At 35.5% G+C, this 18,545-nt stretch overlaps 1 protein-coding gene across 23 annotated transcripts in view; it reads right to left on the bottom strand.

The window, feature by feature from the left end:
- Positions 1–18,545, bottom strand: part of LOC109835700 — a 43,512-nt gene that overhangs the window by 19,498 nt on the left and 5,469 nt on the right. For 12 of the 23 annotated variants that reach the window (XR_002245674.1, XR_002245652.1, XR_002245657.1 and 9 more), the window contains 2 exons: positions 3,909–10,622; positions 3,744–3,819 (listed from right to left, as the gene is read on the bottom strand). The gene's annotated coding sequence lies outside the window, so the exon portion shown is untranslated. Of the gene's footprint in view, positions 1–3,743; positions 3,820–3,908; positions 10,623–10,780; positions 15,557–18,545 lie in introns of those variants that run through there. The other 11 variants (XR_002245664.1, XR_002245666.1, XR_002245663.1 and 8 more) reach the window with 11 other exon arrangements.

Here is an 18,545-nt window from a genome sequence, read left to right as displayed (position 1 = left end):
ATGCTCATGCTAAAGTTTTAGCTAGGGTTTAATACATTAGAAATTAAAGTCATGATTATGATTTTAGGGTGGACAAATTTTCAAAATAGACCCTTTTTAAAAAATAATTACCATTTTTGACCTAGTTGCAATTTATTTATCAAATTCGACCTAGTTGCAATTTATTTATCAAATTCGACCTAGTTGTAATTTATTTATCAAATTCGACCTGGTTTCAACCACGTCACCAACGTGGGCTAAAGTTGAGTCAAGTTCGATAAATAAGTTCTACAAACTACACAGGATTGAAAATCCTGTGTTGTTTAGTAGAAAATTAAACTCCACGGGATTCTCAATACCATAGAGTTTAGAACTCTACTAAGCTCCACGGGACTGGGAATCCCGTGAAGTTTATAGCATAGAAACTACACAGGAACACAATCCCATGTAGTTGGTTGAGTGGTTAAGAGAATAAGAGTTAAGTTATGGGTTGAAAGGGCATGGGTTCGAATCTCAGACGAGTAATGTTTTTTTTTTCTTTTTTATGTTTAACTTTTGAATAGATAAATTCAAAAATAAAATAATGTCAGCGATGATAAGATTCGAACTCAAGACCATTTGAGTAATTGAAGTTTAGCTCTCCTGAAGTTAACCACTTAGCCAACTACATAGGACTATAAATCTCGTGTAATTCGTATGCTCTAAACTTCATAGGCCATGTAGTTTGTATGCTATAAACTTCACGGGATTCACAATGCTGTGGAGTTTAGTATGAGTTTTAAACTCCACGGGATTGAGGATCCCGTAGAGATTAATTCTCTACTAAACTCTATGGGATTCTCAATCCCGTAGAGTTCATAGAACATATTTCGTAATTTTGACCCAATTTCAGCCCACGTGGTTGAAACTATGTTGAAATTGCTAAATAAGTTGCAACTAGGTCAATTTTGGTGATTAAACTATTTTGAAAATTTGTCCTTTTAGGTTTCACTTTGCTTTTAAAGTGTTACTGTTTTAGTTTAATATATGGCTATTACCTATACATGTGTCACATAACTCGTGCTAATTTGCAAAAGAAATATGCAGCCAGAGAGGGCAGATATTTGACCATTGTAATGATAACACTTTGTCTTTTGTCTCTTGAATTTGCTAATCATCCAGTTTAATGATAGCATTTTGTCTTTTGTCTCTTGAATTAGCTAATTTATGTGTCAAATAAGTCATGCTAATTTGCAAAAGAAGTATGCAGCCAAAGAAGAGCAGATATTTGATCATTTTAATGATAACACTGTTTTTGTCTCTTGAATTTGCTAATTATCCAGTTTAACCATCTTCCTTCAAACTTTTTAAATGCTCTTATATTCATTAGTATTTGTTCACTAAATTGAACTTTAAGATGCTTTAATGCATACATCATGTATACACTCCATATAATATACTAAATGCATACATCATGCATATATACATACATTGTGCAAATATCTTCTATACATACCTAACATTACACATATCACGCTCACAAACCCTAATATACATACGTGTGCGCGCCCGTTCATATATATATATATATATATATATAATATATTATATATATATATATATATATATATATATATAGGAAAAGTGTTCTAAGGTGACGCCTTAATAATCATCTAAGGACGCGGCCTAAAATCACAATGATTGAGCTACATTGTGAATAATCTGCTCCGTTGAACTTGATCTAACACATTCTAAAACCCCAACACACCAAGTTTGGGGTGAAGGCGTAGTCGTTTTGACCCTCCGTCGAGCCATGTGAAAAGTTCTATTCATTCGAAACCGTTAAAATTGATACGAGTGGATGAATGGTCAAACGACGACGGGTTCACCCCAAATTTGGTGTGTTAGGGTTTTAGAATATATAGATCAAGTTCAACGGAACGGATCATCCACAATGTAGCTCAATCATGTGATTTTAGGCCGCGTCCTTAGATAGTTATCTAAGGCGTCACCTTAATATGTGTGTGTCTGTGTTCAAAATCCAGAATGTGCCTCCAACCAAAAAAGACAACAATGTAGCTCAATCATGTGATTTTAGGCGGCGTCCTTAGATGATTATCTAAGGTGTCAGCTTAGGAACACTTCAAAAAAAGACAACAAAAAGGAATAAGGAATAAGGAAAAAGAAAAAAAAAAGAAAAAAGAAAAATCGTTGTATAGGCAAAATAACCACAATCTTTTGGTAGCACATACATAAATAATTCTTCAGCATCACATTTTACAGCCAAGACACTGATCTTATAGTATGAGACAAGCACGTGTTAGTATTTGCACAACAATCCCGCATATGTACAACACACCATTGAATCACCGACACTCGTCCTATTTTATTAAGCACATTCATCACTCTAACAGCAACATCACACACAATGAACCCCTGGTGCAATCCAGTGATACATTCTTCCAGCATCATCCCATTCAAACTTTCTCCACATTATTAATTTTGCATGCTAAATAGGCTAAGATACATGAAACATAACTAGTGACTCTCATAAGCACAAACCATGCGAAAACAATATATAGGGTGTTACATTAACATAATTTCAGGAGGCATGGATCCCTCAAATTCAAAGTACAGATTTGTGTCTTAGCTGACATGAATTAGTTGAATTAATCTGCAAGAATACGGATTGCATGTGCGCCTGTGTGTATGGATATTGGATATGAGGTGTCACTAAAGTCACTAAAATGAGCTACTGTGTGTGTGTGTTTTTTTTTCTTTTTTCTTTTTTTTTCTTTTTGGAGGTGGTGGGGGGGGTGCCACCAAAATTTAAACCATGATTTACCCAAGCACTTCAAACTATATGACCATGCCCTAATAATGTCGAGACAGAATATTGAAGCATGTAGAAATCATATTAAGAATGCATATACACCAAATTGGAATTCTATCCTAAATCTTCTGCAAATTACCATCCAACCCCTCCCCCCCAATATTCCTATTTGTTCGAAGGGTTTTTTTCAAAGAAGCTACCTTTAAAATAGAATCATTTTCAAAAAACCACCTTTGATTGTCAATTTATACATAAACCACCGTTAAACGGTTTCTTGTCGCAATCAACCGCCACTTTTGAGTGGAGTTTCTTCGGTTTTGCTATAAAAATTAGTTGCCAGTTATCAAATGTACTAGAGAGATGATCCTTAATGGAGATTAGGTGGCTTCGGTAAAATGCCGCTATTTTAAAGGTGGTTTCTGTAGAATGCTGCTATTTTAAACGTGGTTTCTATATAATGACCTTTGTCCGAAATAGTCGTGTTACTGTTATCTAACGCAACTAATGGATTTTGGGAGGTGTAAATTAAAAATATGGAGTGTTACTTAGAACACCTTAATGGCTTTGAGGTGCTAATTACAAACATGAAGATTAGAGGCCTGATATAAAAATATGATACAATTTAGATTCTAATATGAGAAAAATCCCTTTAATGCTTTAATCTTGGTCAGTTAGCTTATTCATATTAAAACATAAACCTAGCCCATATATAAATGCATGAGTGAGAATAACATGGTATATAAAGGATTTTTTTCCTTAATCTTGTAAGATTAAATTCTGTGCACATATAATCCCACGCATAGATTACCGCATAATTTCATATAATATTAAGTTTCATTAGAATTTTCATTTTTTTTACCATCCTTCAATTACCACATCAGGTCCTTTGTCTTATCAATTTATTTATCATGAAGATACGTGAATCCAAATCTAACAGGTGAAAAATACCTACCAAAGAATCCTGAATTAGAAAGGTCTGGTGGGCGCCACAAAGTTTCCACAGACACTGCTACTTACACTCAGAATATCTGCAATCCAATCAAAAGAAATTTCTCATAAATCTAAAATTTCCTATATCCAAACCTAGTTGTAAAAATGGCAAAGATTAATCTTTTACCTTCATGAAGGGGGAAAATTTGTGATATAAGAGAGACAGCAATATTGGTAGCCTGTAGAGACACAGTTATAAACCCAAAAATAATGGATAAAAAACTGCAAAGGAAAGGACATAAAACACACTCTTCAAGAAATTGTAATCCAAACCACATTGTAAAGATATAAATAAATAGGAGGCTCAGATATGCCAATATAAATCCTCCCCTCCCTCCCTCCCATCTCTTTTCATTAAAAAAATAAAAAGAGATCTGAAGGTTATAAACCCAAAGTTTTACCCCCATTTACTTTAAAACCCACATAGTTCTAAATGTTCTCATACACCCAAAATATAGGATTGGCTGCAAACTGGAGACCGGAGAATGAACAGCGGATCCAAGTTTGCCACGCCATTTTTATAGCCTTAGGAATCAAAGAATTGATTCAATTGGATTTCTCAGACAAATTTGCCGCTGAATAACTTCTAGGTTCAGTTAAGCATCTAACAAGACCAATTATGTATGGGTTTTTGTCTGTATACCCCCAAATCTATCACATCCGATCATCAAAGCCAAAAAGCTTAAGAGCAAATCATCATAGCCTCTATATAGTAAGGAAAAGCCGTAAAATTCAGGAAACGCGGTCACCAGGCAGCTAGGGACATGAAAACTCACTGAAGAAAGATATGGTACATAATATGGATAAGAAACAAACTTTTCAAGAAACAGGGAACAAAAACAAATCATGAGTGATTCTTAATGTCTGCATCCAAGAAGTTTTGTTACATCTCTTAGAACTTGGATCTGAAGATCTGAAGGTTGTGGGTCCATTACAAGCTCACCATATATTAAACCATGAATCCGTAAAAAAAAATCATCACCATAATTATCCTAACAATCCATGAGTCCTGAAAAGAAATAATATTCATAAAGTGTCTGTTTAGGGAAATCATTATTGCCGCTATAGTAATAAAAATGGAAAACATAACTTGTGAATTGTCTTAGTCAGATTGTTGGCTGCTTGCAATTAAAATTTATACATTAAACAATTCTAGAATTGAAAATCACAAAATCATAAATGCAATTGTAAATAGGGAAATGCCAAATAGAGAAAGGGGAAGTATGCTTAAATTTTCTTCAGAAAAAAATTGAATACCATAACCTTTAAATAGTCAGAAACAAAAAAGTCAATATAAAAAGAGTTTTATGTGCATGAGAGAGCAGGCAAGAAAATTATGCAAGTTCTGCAACCAATATTGTTGCATGCATTGGATCCTAAATAATTATGAACGGATCTGCAAGTGGAATTCGTAAGACCCAACAAGAACTCACAACGCTTCCGGAAATCATGTCCTACTAAAAATACCAATTTGGTAATTTAGCCGCTGTTGAAATTCGATATTAATACCCTTAATGTTTCCGGAGCATACTAAATTGAAAAGTGTGTGCTACTAAAAATACCAATTTGGTAATTTAGCCCAAAGTAAATGGATGCCTGCAAGCTAGTTGCCTGTATACTAGCATGTTGTCCAAACCTGCCTTGTCACTTTTAATACCTTAGCAATCAAACAACTAATGCCATTTGGGAAAATCATCATTGTTCTTTTCTTTCTTTTTCCTTAGATTTCACGGAGTTGCAAGCCCACTTTCACAGTTATGAACCACAAAAATAAGAAAGGCTAAATCGCAGGTAACCCTTTTCAGACCAACTTGAAGAAAGAGAAAGGGAGAATCACCAAGAGTCGGAGCTCTGAATATTTCTCTTTAGGGGCTGTTTGGTACATTTCCCAAAAAAAAAAAGAAAACAGAAAACTAGGCTGGAAAACATTTCTGGACATTTCAGAGGGTTTCCCCCATTTCTTTTTTTTTTCTTTTTTTTGGTTTGTTTCACATTGAAATCATAGGCTGGAAAACAAAGTTTCCCATTTCTTGGGTTTGTTTGAACATCCAGAAATCAAGAAATCAAATAAGTTTTCTAATTAAATATTCAGCGATAGGACATTAAATATTCCCCTTCAATTCAAACCGTCGTTTCAATAGTGCTTTAAATATTTAAATATGCCCAGATGTGACGTTTCCAACCCATTTCAGCCACTTTTGGTCTGAAATAGGTTTTCTTGAAAATCTGATGTGGCAACCCATTTCACACACACACACACACACCATTTCTTTAAATCACGCAGCGAACCAAACGCATGGAATGGAAATGTCTTGAAACCAAAATCCTATGAGGCCTTCTTGTCAGATTTCAAACCCCCCATTTCACTCTTTATTTGCGCAAACAAACAGCCCCTTAATAACAAGAGAAAGAATTGCTGCATTAAACTTGTTGAAAGGTAAAAAGAGAACAGGGCGATGAGAGGGAGAGGGGGAAACAGTACCACTAAGCGCTTGCATTGTAATTGGCTGTTAAGCATGTGCCTTGCTTTAGGAATTTTTTTGCAGATTATTCCGCATGTAATTCCATTATTGCAAAGTAGTTGCATTGAGTTGCAAAGAAGAAACACTTCATTAAAAATGAGCGGAATAAGCAAGAGAAATATGATAAAACAAAATGTATGCTTTCAAAAAATTTACTTAAACTATCTTTAACATGTATTTGTTTTTTCTTAAAAGAAATATTAAATACCATTTTTACGTTATTATTTGTATTTCCTTTTCTTGTATGTGTTGATTACTAATGAAAGTAACTAATTTTACATACAAAATTAACAGAATTATAGTGTTTTGGTGCTTCTTTTCATCTAGTTTTGTCGTCCTGATTCATTAATTATTCAATCATTCTCTTTGGCATAGTACCTACAATAAAGATTAATGTTTTCTCTTTCCAATTTTCGTATAAGTTCACGCAATTGAATGAGTCATGCAGTCAAAATTAGCACAATATGTTAGCAAAGAAGAACCCAAATAAAAAAAAGAAAAATTACACAAAAGTCTCTGATAAACTTTAAAATTACACAAAAGTCTCTGATAAACTTTGATGAGAAATAAAGCTAAAGCTATAAACATCATATCATAATAATGCGCTAACAAAATAAATATTTGCATGTAAATAACATAGAGAAAAAATTACCATGTCCAAACACAAGGCCAACAGATATGTTTGAGGTACGGCACATGGCCTGCCTCAAATTTGAAAAATCCACAGCATGCCTAAATTAAGGTGGGATTTTAAAAGTAGTTGCAGGCATGAACCATACATTTGGCGACCAAAGGGGCCCATCGACCATGCCTTTATTATTCATAGTCTGCACAAAAAGTAGATTCTTCCATCGTCCAAAATGAAAACTCTGCCGAGGAGCCCAAGCACTTTGCCAGGGAGCCATCTTATGACTTTCTGTGAAATAAATGGAGTTGGGTTTAAGAGATTATGGGAAATCACGAGCTGAAAGATACATGGATTGATCAATCGACACAAATATGCCCATGTCTCTGATGCACCCTTTAAGGACGTGGAAAGGGAATATCTCCATATGTCTGGACACTAAGAACAAGTGATTATGATGCTGGATCGTTGAAATTGAATATACCCAGGTTTCTTACATGGTCAAAGTTGCATGGGAACTAATATGGGTACCGGTACAAGTGCGGGTAAAAGTACAGAACATGGCAAAATTGTAAATGTAGGATATAGGGACACGCCTAATTAATTATATATATTAAAATTAATAATTTATATGAGAACATAATTGTTTTCATGTGTTATTAGGATTAAAATTATTATCACATTTTTAAAGTTTCTTTTATTATGTTGATTATTATGAATTGGAAACTACTCTGTTTTGAAATAGACACCCAAACGACCCTTTAAGATCATAGCTTTGAACTTGGGAATAGGCTGAAACAAAACCAACCCATGTCTAACAAGATTCAAGAATTGGATGTGAAGTTTAGGACATACATCCAAGAAATATTTGACAAGTGTTTTAAATTAAAACATATATCATATAATTGAGTACATGTCTGAATAAATGTATGCACATATCCAAAGAGTGTCCATGAAGTTTGGGTGCAGCTACGTGTCTGGTACAGCTGCAAGATAGAAGTACCTGGGTAACATAGTCCACGGTCAATGACATATATAAGGCCCTTGTGGAAAATGAAATCCTGGACAACATCATAATAACGATGGGTACAACCTCTCCCTTTCTCTCTCTAATAAAGTAACGAGATGGCTGCAAACTGGTTGCCTGCATACTAGCAGGCCATCCTCGCCATTTCTATAGGATTTGGATTTTTCCATTGCAAATAGGTAGCAGAATATCAACCTTTTCAACAAGACAACTATAAGGCCGACAATGATTTATGGATCAATTAAGAAACAAAATGCAAGTCAGAGGTTTGCTTGAATTAAGGATAAAATGAGAGAACGATTGAAATAGTCTGATTATGTAAAACATAGGCCACTTACTGCACCAATGAGAAGAACAAAAGTACACGTAGTAGTCCCCAAAAAATTTGGAGAAACGCATTGTTATAGTTTATGTCATAGTAGAATCTACTTTTTCTCAATGCAGAGTTTCAGGGAAAATTGCTTCACAGAAACTGAGGAGGAAGTTGCTTGAGCGCCTGCATAATCACTTATACCAGTTGGTTATGTTCCCGAAGGAAGGACTTGCCACTGTTAAAAAAAAGACAGTCAAAAGCAAAGTTCACGCAATTGATAAATTATTCTCTAAAACATATCATTGCTTTTTCTTTAAATGTCATCTGCTACTTTTATTAATACTATTTTCTTTTCAATAAATATTTTATGTGAGTAGTTAGATAAAAAAATAAAAATTTGTTACGAGTCCAAAATTATCCATCAAACTATCAAAAGTCCGAATAATAGACATGACACATCTACATATTGAATGTGAAAACAATAAATTCATGACAAGCGTAAATATCTTAAAACTATATGACCACACCTTAATCATGATGAGACACATGACGGAAGCATGCAGGAATCATATTAACAATAACAACTAAGAATAAATTGAATATCAATTTATAATGTTGGATTTTTCTCATACTAGATCCTGAATTCTATCCTACTTTTATACTAGGCAACAAAATCTTCATATTTTGTAGATTACCCACCCCACCCAAGAAAAAGAAAAAAAATTCATATTTGTTCAAAATGGTTGTGTTATCTAAAACAACTTAATGGATTTGGAGGTATACAAATGTGGACGTGTTGTTTAAAACAATTTAATAGATATGAGGGCGTAAATTACAAATAGAAGATTGGAGGCGCAATAAAAAATGGGATAAAATTTAGGGTCTAATATGAGAACATCCCTGTAATCCTTTCCTCTTGACCATTTAGCTAACTCATAATAAAAGAAAAAAACATTACCATCATCATGATCATATAATAATGACAATCCATGAATCCTAAAAAGAAAAGACATCTTCAAAAAGAGTGCAAAGAGAGAACGAGAAAGACTATGAACTAATCCTTTATGTACCACTATAGTAACAAAAAGTGGAAAGTAGAACTTGCGAATTGTCTTTGTTAGATTGTTGGGTGCTTGCGGTAAAAATTGACACATTACACAGTTCAAGAATTACAATCATGGAATCATAAACCCAAATTGAAAATTGGAAAATCCCAAATAGAGGAAGAGAAAGTACACTAAATTTTTTTAAGAAAATCCGACTCACATAAGCTTTAAATAGTCAAAACAAAAAAAAATCAATATAAAGAGGGGGGGTGGGGGGTTGTATGGAAGAGCAAGCAATAAACCATACAAGTTCTGCAACAAATATTGTTGCAAGAATATATATACTAAATAACTATGGACGGATCTGCAAGTGGAAGCTGCAATACCCATCAAAAACTTGTACCGTCACAAGCTAAGTTACACATATAGTTACGGATGCAGGTATGGGTGGGGGCCCTGCACCCGGAAAATTTGTAAAAGGCAGGGTACATGGACACAACTACACATACATGTATGTAAATAATAATCTGCATGAGATCTATTTATTTTTCCATTCCACGTGCTACGAGACAAATTTCCTAAAACATTATGTGTTTCTGTTATAATATCATAAATCAGAAATTTACGCATGTTTTTTACTTGATATCCAAAAGACCCTTGATAATCATAGTTTTGAATTGGGATGGGCTGAAACGACGAAGTATGTTCAGCTAGTTTCAAAAATTGCATGTGGAGTGGGTATACATCCAAGAAATACATGACATATGTTTAATTAATTCATGTATTATACAATTGAGTACACATTTGAATAAGTGTATGCAAATATCCAAGTAGTGTCCATTGAAGTTTTGGTGTTGGGTATGTGTAAGACATGGGTACGGCTCCAAGTAGAAGCACCTTGCAAACATAGGTTGCAACCCTAGCTTGCATGTGGAGATATATGATGAGATTCAGACATGCCAGTTTTCAGGACATTACGACTATGAATAATGTATGTGTCATGTTTCTCTAACAAATAAAGAGTAAGACAACTACAGATACCTAATCGAAAAGTGTGTAATGCTAAAAATATCAATTTAGTAATTTTAACCCAAAGCAAATGGCTGCAAGCTGTTTGCATTCATACTAGCACGTCGTCCATGCTTGCCTTACCTATTTGCAATCAAACAATTAATGCATTCTGGGAAAATCATCATTTTAGCATTTGTTCCTTCTTTTCCTTGGATTTTATGGAGTTGCAAGCCCAATTTTAGAGTTATTAAACCCAAGACAAAGAACGGATAAATTGCAGGTACCCCCTTCAGATATCTGCACAAAGAAAATGAAATGGGAGAATCATCAAGCGTCAGAGCTCTGAAGATTTATAAGTAAAAACAGAAAGAATAGCTGCATTAAACTCGTTAGTAGGATGAAAAGAGAACAGGTGAGTTAGAGGAAAAGGAGAAACAGCACCGCCAAGCGCTTACATTGTAATTGGCTGTACAACACGTGCATTCGCTTGAGATATTCCTTTTGCAAATTAATTCTTATATGCTTCTATTTTTACAAAGTTGCAGCTGCATGCACTTCAGTGCAAAAAAACTTCATAGAAACCGAGGAATAGCAATGAAGAGAAATATTTAGATATTAGTCCCTCATATCTTCAATAGTTCCACGTTATCCCCTCAACCTTTGAAATTGCTCATAAGCCCCTCAAATCATAAGGGGTCTCGCAATTTGGTCCCTCGACGGAAAAAGTACCCATCAGATATGTTGTATCCATATCTGAGTATTCATATTCGCATCATAACGGATATGGATACAGATATATCCATGCATGAGGGTACTTTTTGCACCCCTAACATATACGGATATGAATAAATCCATGAACACAGATTTTTTTTTGCACCCTGTATCTTGCAGCAACTGATCCAAACCCTACCTGCTTTTGACCCTAGCATGCATATTTAAAGGAGGTGGATCAGGTAGACTGCACCTTATCTTAAAAGAATGTGTGATGGCAGCGAGCTATTTGCCTGTTTAGTAGCAGGCACCTCAACCTCACCTCGTCATTTCTCCCAACATATGTCAATCAAAAAGATAAATGCATTTGGGAAAATCAATGAAATTGTAAGTGCAAAAATAACTAAGAATTTTTCAGATATTAGTCTTCCAAATCTTCCATATTATTAAATTAGCCGCTGAAATATAAAGCAAGGGTATATTGCAGCTAACCCCCTACCAGAATTTCTTTAAAAAATTAAAAATTACAAAATCAGAATATTTACACTAAGATTTGCTTGTGAAAGAAAGTAATTCATAAATAACATAATCATCATAACAATGTCTTCCAGAAAAATAAATGCATATATATACAGACCATAGGGGGCGAGTGCAAGAGTTCCATGGATCCGCAAGGAATACTCACAAATACCCAACCAGTTGTCAGCCAAGGAGTGCATACTGGAGGCTCAGATATGCCACTTTAATTCAAGCATCACAGAGATGGAGAGAATCAGGTGGGTATTTTAACTCAAATGTAGTCAAACTTGGGAGAAAATTAGAAAATATCTTGATTTTGAGAGTAAATTTGCAAATATGTTTGATTTGGGGGATATAGGTAAGAAACCAAAACAGAAATGAGTGGCTGCAAGATGGTTGCCCGCATGCGACAAGGCCGTCCAATCTTACCTCACCACTTCACAACCTTACAGTTCGGTTTACCAACAGCTGGTGTATCAGTATGATTGATGCATTTGGGCAGATCATCATCGCCAATATCTTTTTCTTTTCATTTCTTTGTCCGAGGAGGACAGTACCATCTCATGGAGCTATAAGCATAATTTGAAAGGAAAAAAACATCCCAAAAAAGCGTAAATTGCAGATGATCCCTTCAAAAGAAATATAACAAAAGTTTTTCTTTTTTTTTGGATTACTGTGAGAAATCATAGAGAAGAAAGTGAAAAGAAAGTTACCTACTAAACAAGGACACAAGAAAGCACAAGTAGTTAGAGAGTAATTGGTATGTAGCTATACACTTTTCAATGTCTTCTGCACTTTGGGTTTAAAGGTATAGAAACTTTGTGCATTTTGGGTGTATGAGAACATATAGAACTATATGGGTTTTTAAGTAAATAGGGGTAAAACTTTCGTTGTATAAGCAAAAATCCAAAAGAGTGAATGGGTGGCTGCAAGCTGGTTGACAGAATATTAGCAGGCCATCCAAGCTTGCCTCGCCATTTTTATAACCTTAGCAATCACAATCATACGACACTGACACATCCGGAAAATCATAATTTGACTTCTTCTTCTTCTTCTTCTTCCTCCTATTTTTCAATGGATCTGAAAGGGAACTTCCAACCCAACTCAAACCCCTGCTGTTGTCAGCCCTAGCTTGCATGTTCAAGTAGGTTCAGATATGCCACATTACTTCAAACATCACAAAATTTGGGCATAATAAATATATTTAATCTCTCTAGAAACAAGAAATGAGTGGCTGCAAGATGTTGCCTGCATGCTACTAGACATCCAAGCTCACCTTGCCATTTCATAACCGTTAATCTTACTAACTGAAGGTAAGATTAATAGAAGGTAGCACATGCTACCTTAAAAACAATAGGGTATTTAAATGTCAAGAAAATAAGAGAGGGTATATAAGAGCAATGTCATGTAAACTACCAACATATCAGCAACCATAGATCTAAAAATGTTACCAGCAAATACTCAATCCGAGACCGGCCCATTGCTAGCCCATGTGCCTCAGATGACGGCCTAACATCTGTTGTTGAGAATCTACTTACAAATTGGAGATGGATATCCCCAACCAAGGCCTTCGAATATAACTTTCCCTTAAAGAGTTGAAGGCCGAAAAAACCTATCTATTGAAGAACCTTACCAATCGAGGACTCACTCTTTGAATTCAATCACATAACCAAAACAAGATGACTATAAAATGAATGCAACAATGGGTATTTTGAGATGATTAGTATCTTTCTCAACTTGCAGTCCTAGAAGCTCATCATACGACATGCGCAATTGTGGCACTAAAGATGAAATCACCTGTATACTAAAGATGAAATCACCTGTATGCAATCTTTAACCTCTCTCAGGATGGGATTTGGAACGTAAAAGTCTTGCGGATTACACTAGATTCTTCTAACTGCAACATCTCCAAGAAAAGTGGAGCGGTGAATTGAAAAAGCTAAGAGCAGCCCTAGGACCCTTTGCAACAAATATGGAAGTAATGATGTCAGTAGTGATGACTGCAGAAAGTCCCTATTAAACTCAAATTTCAGAATTTAACTCTAATTGATTACTGTTAGGATCGTGTCTTTAATTCTTTGTATCACTTCATGAGAATTAGATAGGGTTGGAGATCTATCATGATTAGGAGATTAAGTCTCATCATGATTAGGAGTTTGAATCCTATTCTAATTAGGAAGTTAGGCTAGAGATAGGGTTTTGGTTTCCATATATAGATATTCTTCTATTGTTGGAAGAAAAATCAAGCAGAAGAGAGAGAACCAATATTCTTGTAATCTAGGGTTAGCAGAGGGCGTAGCCCGATTCAAGAATATTATGCGAGAGACAAGGGTTTTGTAGTCTTTGTTCGTGCAAAAAGTTACATCTTTGGGAGAGGATTTTGCAGTCTTTGTCCGCTCAAAAGATTGTAAGGAGAGGGCTTTGGAGAGAATATGAGAGTTGATTATGTATGTGAGGTTGAGAGACGAGAGTTGAGTAGTTCCTCTTTTAATTCTCCCTGATACATAGTGGATTTCTCGTATTGTTGCCCGTGGACGTAGGTCGAAGTTGGTCGACCGAACCATGTAAATTTCGGTGTTCTTTCTTCTTGATTATGGTTGTTTTATATCTTGTTGATTGTGGGTTAGCTTCCGAGTTGTGGAGATCGTAGTAGGCAGAGAGACTAAAATTCCCCAACAATTACATGCCTTTTTCCAATATAGCCAACAATGGCAAAGCACACTGCAAAAAGTGATATATGGTCCAGCAAGAGCCAGAATCACAAGCTTGAAATACAGCAGGAGGTGATAAGACAGGAAAAACAAACATCCCCAACTGCTGTGCTTTCTCTTTTCTCAGAAAAAAATGAATTGACCATGAGCTTTAGTGATAATAGAAAATCACTAACCAATTGAAAGTTCAACTACCCACTGTGAGAGCTACGTAGCTGTTGATCAACACAGAATAATCCCACAAATTTAGTCAGTGCAGCAAGGGACTGGGGATAAAGATTTGCCATCTTTATAGGTCACACGACGTTTACTATTTTCTGCAAACGCTCAAGATTATGAGCTGTGACCCTCTCTTCAAATGTAACTTTTTTAGCAATTTCAGAAGGCAAACCAATTTCATTAATCCCAATACATGAATCGCCAGTACTTACACTATGTGAGGGCTAGTTCCTTATGGAGGCTCAGATATGCCGGTTTAAAGTAGCATCAGTAACAAAGAATATACAATGCCTCTCTCCCTCTCTCTCTAACAAAGCAAATGGAAGACTGCAAGCTGGTTGCCTGCACACTAGCACGCCATCCAAGCTTGCCTTCCCATTTTCATAACCTTAGCAATCAAACAACTGATGCTTTTAGGCAAATCATCATCGCCATTTTCTCTTCTTCTTTTTTTCCTGGTTTGATCGAGTTATAACCCTAATTTCACACCAAGAAACCGCAACATTAAAAACCCTCTCTTTTTCTTTTTCTTTTCTTTTTTTTTTGTTGGGGGTGGGTGATGGGGGAAGGCTATCCCGAAGATAACAGCGATAAATTTGATCCCGGGGAGATCATCTAAAGGAAAATAACACCGAAGTTTTATAAGTATGCTCAAAACATAAAGCAAAAACTAAGGAACGTCATATCATGATAGTGCACTAACCAAAACATTGTGTTCATAAACATAACGTCAAGAAAGAACCACCATGGCCACCTGCAGCCGGCCCTCGCTTGCAAGTCAGAAGAGCAGCTCAGAAGCCACTTTAAAGCTTAAACAAACATCATAATGACGATAGGTGATAGTACTGGGGGTGAGCACTAATTGGTGCCAACCGAATAAACTGACCAAACCGACCGAATTTCAGCATTTCGGTTCGGTTTTAGAAAAACTTCAGCTTGGATTGGTTTTCGAATATTTGAAACTAAAATAACTAAACTGTGTTGCGCGCAGCGGAAATTTCGACAGCACTTCAGCAGCACAACAAGAGAGTCAGGTCGCAATAGGAATTCCTGTTTCACAAAGGAAACAAGAACCTTAAACAAAATATCTCAACCAAGTGAGATATCAGCTCTTCCTCTCATCATTCACAAAGGAAACAAGAACCTTAAACAAAATATCTCAACCAAGTGAGATATCAGCTCTTCCTCTCATCAGTTCTAGGACTGACCTGTCGAGGGAACCTAAAAGCTATTACAAATCACACAAATAGCGAGACAACCAATTTTACGTGGTTCGACAAATTGCCTACGTTCACGGGGAAAGGATGGAGAGATTCTACTAAATCAAGGAGAGTACAAAGGGTTACAATCTCACAAAACTCACAAACTAACCCTCAACCAAAGCTCTCAACTTGCTCACAATATCTCCCTCTCACAATGCTCAAAAGTCTCTCTAATCTCTGATTACAACTCTCCTCTATTTTGATGATTGATTCTAATCTCCATATATATAGAAAAACTAAAACCAAAACAGAAGGAATCCTAAAACCAAAAACAAAACAAATTAGGAATCCTAATAACCCCATGTTACCAAAATAGATTAGGAATCCTAATAATCCCATGTTACCAAAATAGATTAGAAATCCTAATGACCTCATGTTACCAAAATAGATTAGGAATACTGCTATCCAACAAACTATTCGATCTCAACATAATTGTCTAGGTGAAAAAAATAATTATACTAATATTTTTATTTATCTTAATTGATAAAAGTTCGGTTTCAGTTTGAAAATTAGTTGATTTGATGAATTTTCTCTTCAACTTTGGATATGAGATGAGCGAGAGGTTAGAAGAAGCAAGATTGTCATCTTGTGTTGCATGGGTATGGTTATGGGTACTGGTGCGGGCACGGGACATGGCAAATTTGTAAAAGGTAGGGTACGAGGACACAGCTATATAAATATTTATATACACATATATTATATATTGGAAATAATAATTTATAAGAAAACAAGGATAATAACTAAAATTCCTATAACAATTTAGTGTTTCTTTTATTACATAGATTATAAATTGGAAAAATGGAAAATCACTAGTTTTTGAACTAGACATCCAAACAACCTTTTAAATCATAATTAAGAGGTTGATCTATGTCCAGGGAGTTTAAAGAATTGGATGTGAAGTGTAGGATATATGTACAAAAATGTATGAAAAGTGTTTTAAATTGAAACATGTATAGTACAATTGAGTACATGCAAGATTAAACGTATGCATATATGCAACGAGTGTCCAAGGAAAGTTTGGGTATGAGTGCAGGTATGGGTACAAGTCGGGTACTGGTACGGCTTCAAATTAGAAGCACCCAGGTAACATAGGTGTCGTCTTTTAGCCAAAAATTCTCTAACTTGACATGTCTATGCCCAAACCAAATAAACTGAACGGAACCACATCAGACCGATTTGATTCTGTTCAGTTTCGTTTGACAAAAAATAGACAAAAAGCGACCGTTTGCAAACCCCCCACGTGATACAATCTCTCTCTTTCTCTCTCTACCAAAATAACTAGTTGGCTGCAAAGTGGTTGCCTGCATACTAGCAGGCCGTCCAAGCTTGCATCACCATTATTGTAACCGTAGCAATCAAAAAAATCAGAAGAGGTGGGGTTGCGAAAGCACCAAAAAGTTTTGGGCAGTTTTTTCTAATTTTCGAAGTCAGTGAGATCTGGTGCAAATCACCCAAGGTTTACGTTTGTGAAATTTACCAAAAACCACTTCAGGGCAAAAGAGAGGACGAAGATGCACGGACAGCTGCATTTTTATCTAAACCTGTGAGTTGTGCTCTTTAAGGAAAGACTTATTATTCTTAAAAGAAAAAAGATAGTCGAAAGAAAAGGCATATTCATTTAATAAATTATTGGCTAAATAGCACTCATATACCTCATAATTTCACTCAGCTGCCTCTTAAATACCCTCACTTGTTTCTCGTAGCATTTGTATACTCTTAAGTTATTTAAAATTGGCACGTTGGTACCCATTATTGTGCAAACGTGAACACTTTCACCCGAATGTTCCCATACAACACTCACATGCTAACTTTATAACTTTCTAACCATTACTATTTGTTAAATTTACCGTTAAATCTATAACAACTCTATTTTAAAATAAATTAAAGAAATTTAATAGTAAATTTAACAAATCTATTACACATAACCCCCTTCCAGATTTTTAAGAAGAAAGTAAAACCTAAAAGATCTGAATTTTTCTATTAAGACTTGTTTGAGACAGAAGAATGCATAAATACTTAATTATCATGACAATATGTTAAACAAGAAAAAATGTATATGTATAAGCAGACCATAAAGAGGTAAAGGGATGCGGATGCCTTTCCCAAAAGAAGATGAAGAAAAAACAGCCATGGACCCATGGATCTGTAAGGAACAAACCAGTTGTCAGACCGGGCTTGCATGTTGGAGGCGGCTCAGATATGCCACTTGAACTCAAAATTACAGTGATCGCGAATGATTAAGCTCTTTTACCTCTATAAATAATGAAGGGCTGCAAGATGGTTGCCTGCAGGCCATCCAAGCTTGCCTTGCCACTTCATAACATTAAGAGCGTGGTTGGAAATACTTTGCTATTGGGCAAATCATCATCGCCAATTATTTTTTTCCCTTTTTGTTTATTGGTTGAGAAGCACAGGAACATCTTATAAAGCTGTGAGCATAATTTCAAGGCTAAATATCAGAAATCCCCCTCTTAACTTTGGATGATTAACAGTTAACCCTCCACAACTTTCAAAATACAAGAAAACCCCCTTCTTTGAGTTAGGGGTTCACAGAGAACCCCTTTTAGCTTCAACATTTTAGCATAAAACCTCCCTAACAGCGATAACCCAAGTTTTTAAATGGGTGGGTAAATTACGCAAAGGGATATTTATACAAATGAAAACTACAGTCATATGCCTTGTGTTGCTTGCTGGAGGAGGCTCATATATACCACTTTATACAGGTATGCACGCATGCATGTGTGCGCGTGTTTGTACGTATGTGTGTATGTATGTATTGTGTGTGTGTGTGTGTGTGT

The sequence above is a fragment of the Asparagus officinalis genome, chromosome 3, assembly GCF_001876935.1.
Source record: "Asparagus officinalis chromosome 3, Aspof.V1, whole genome shotgun sequence".
Classification (NCBI taxonomy): domain Eukaryota; kingdom Viridiplantae; phylum Streptophyta; class Magnoliopsida; order Asparagales; family Asparagaceae; genus Asparagus; species Asparagus officinalis.
Note: the sequence above shows the minus strand (reverse complement) of the source record. Positions and strands in the feature narration are given on the sequence as shown.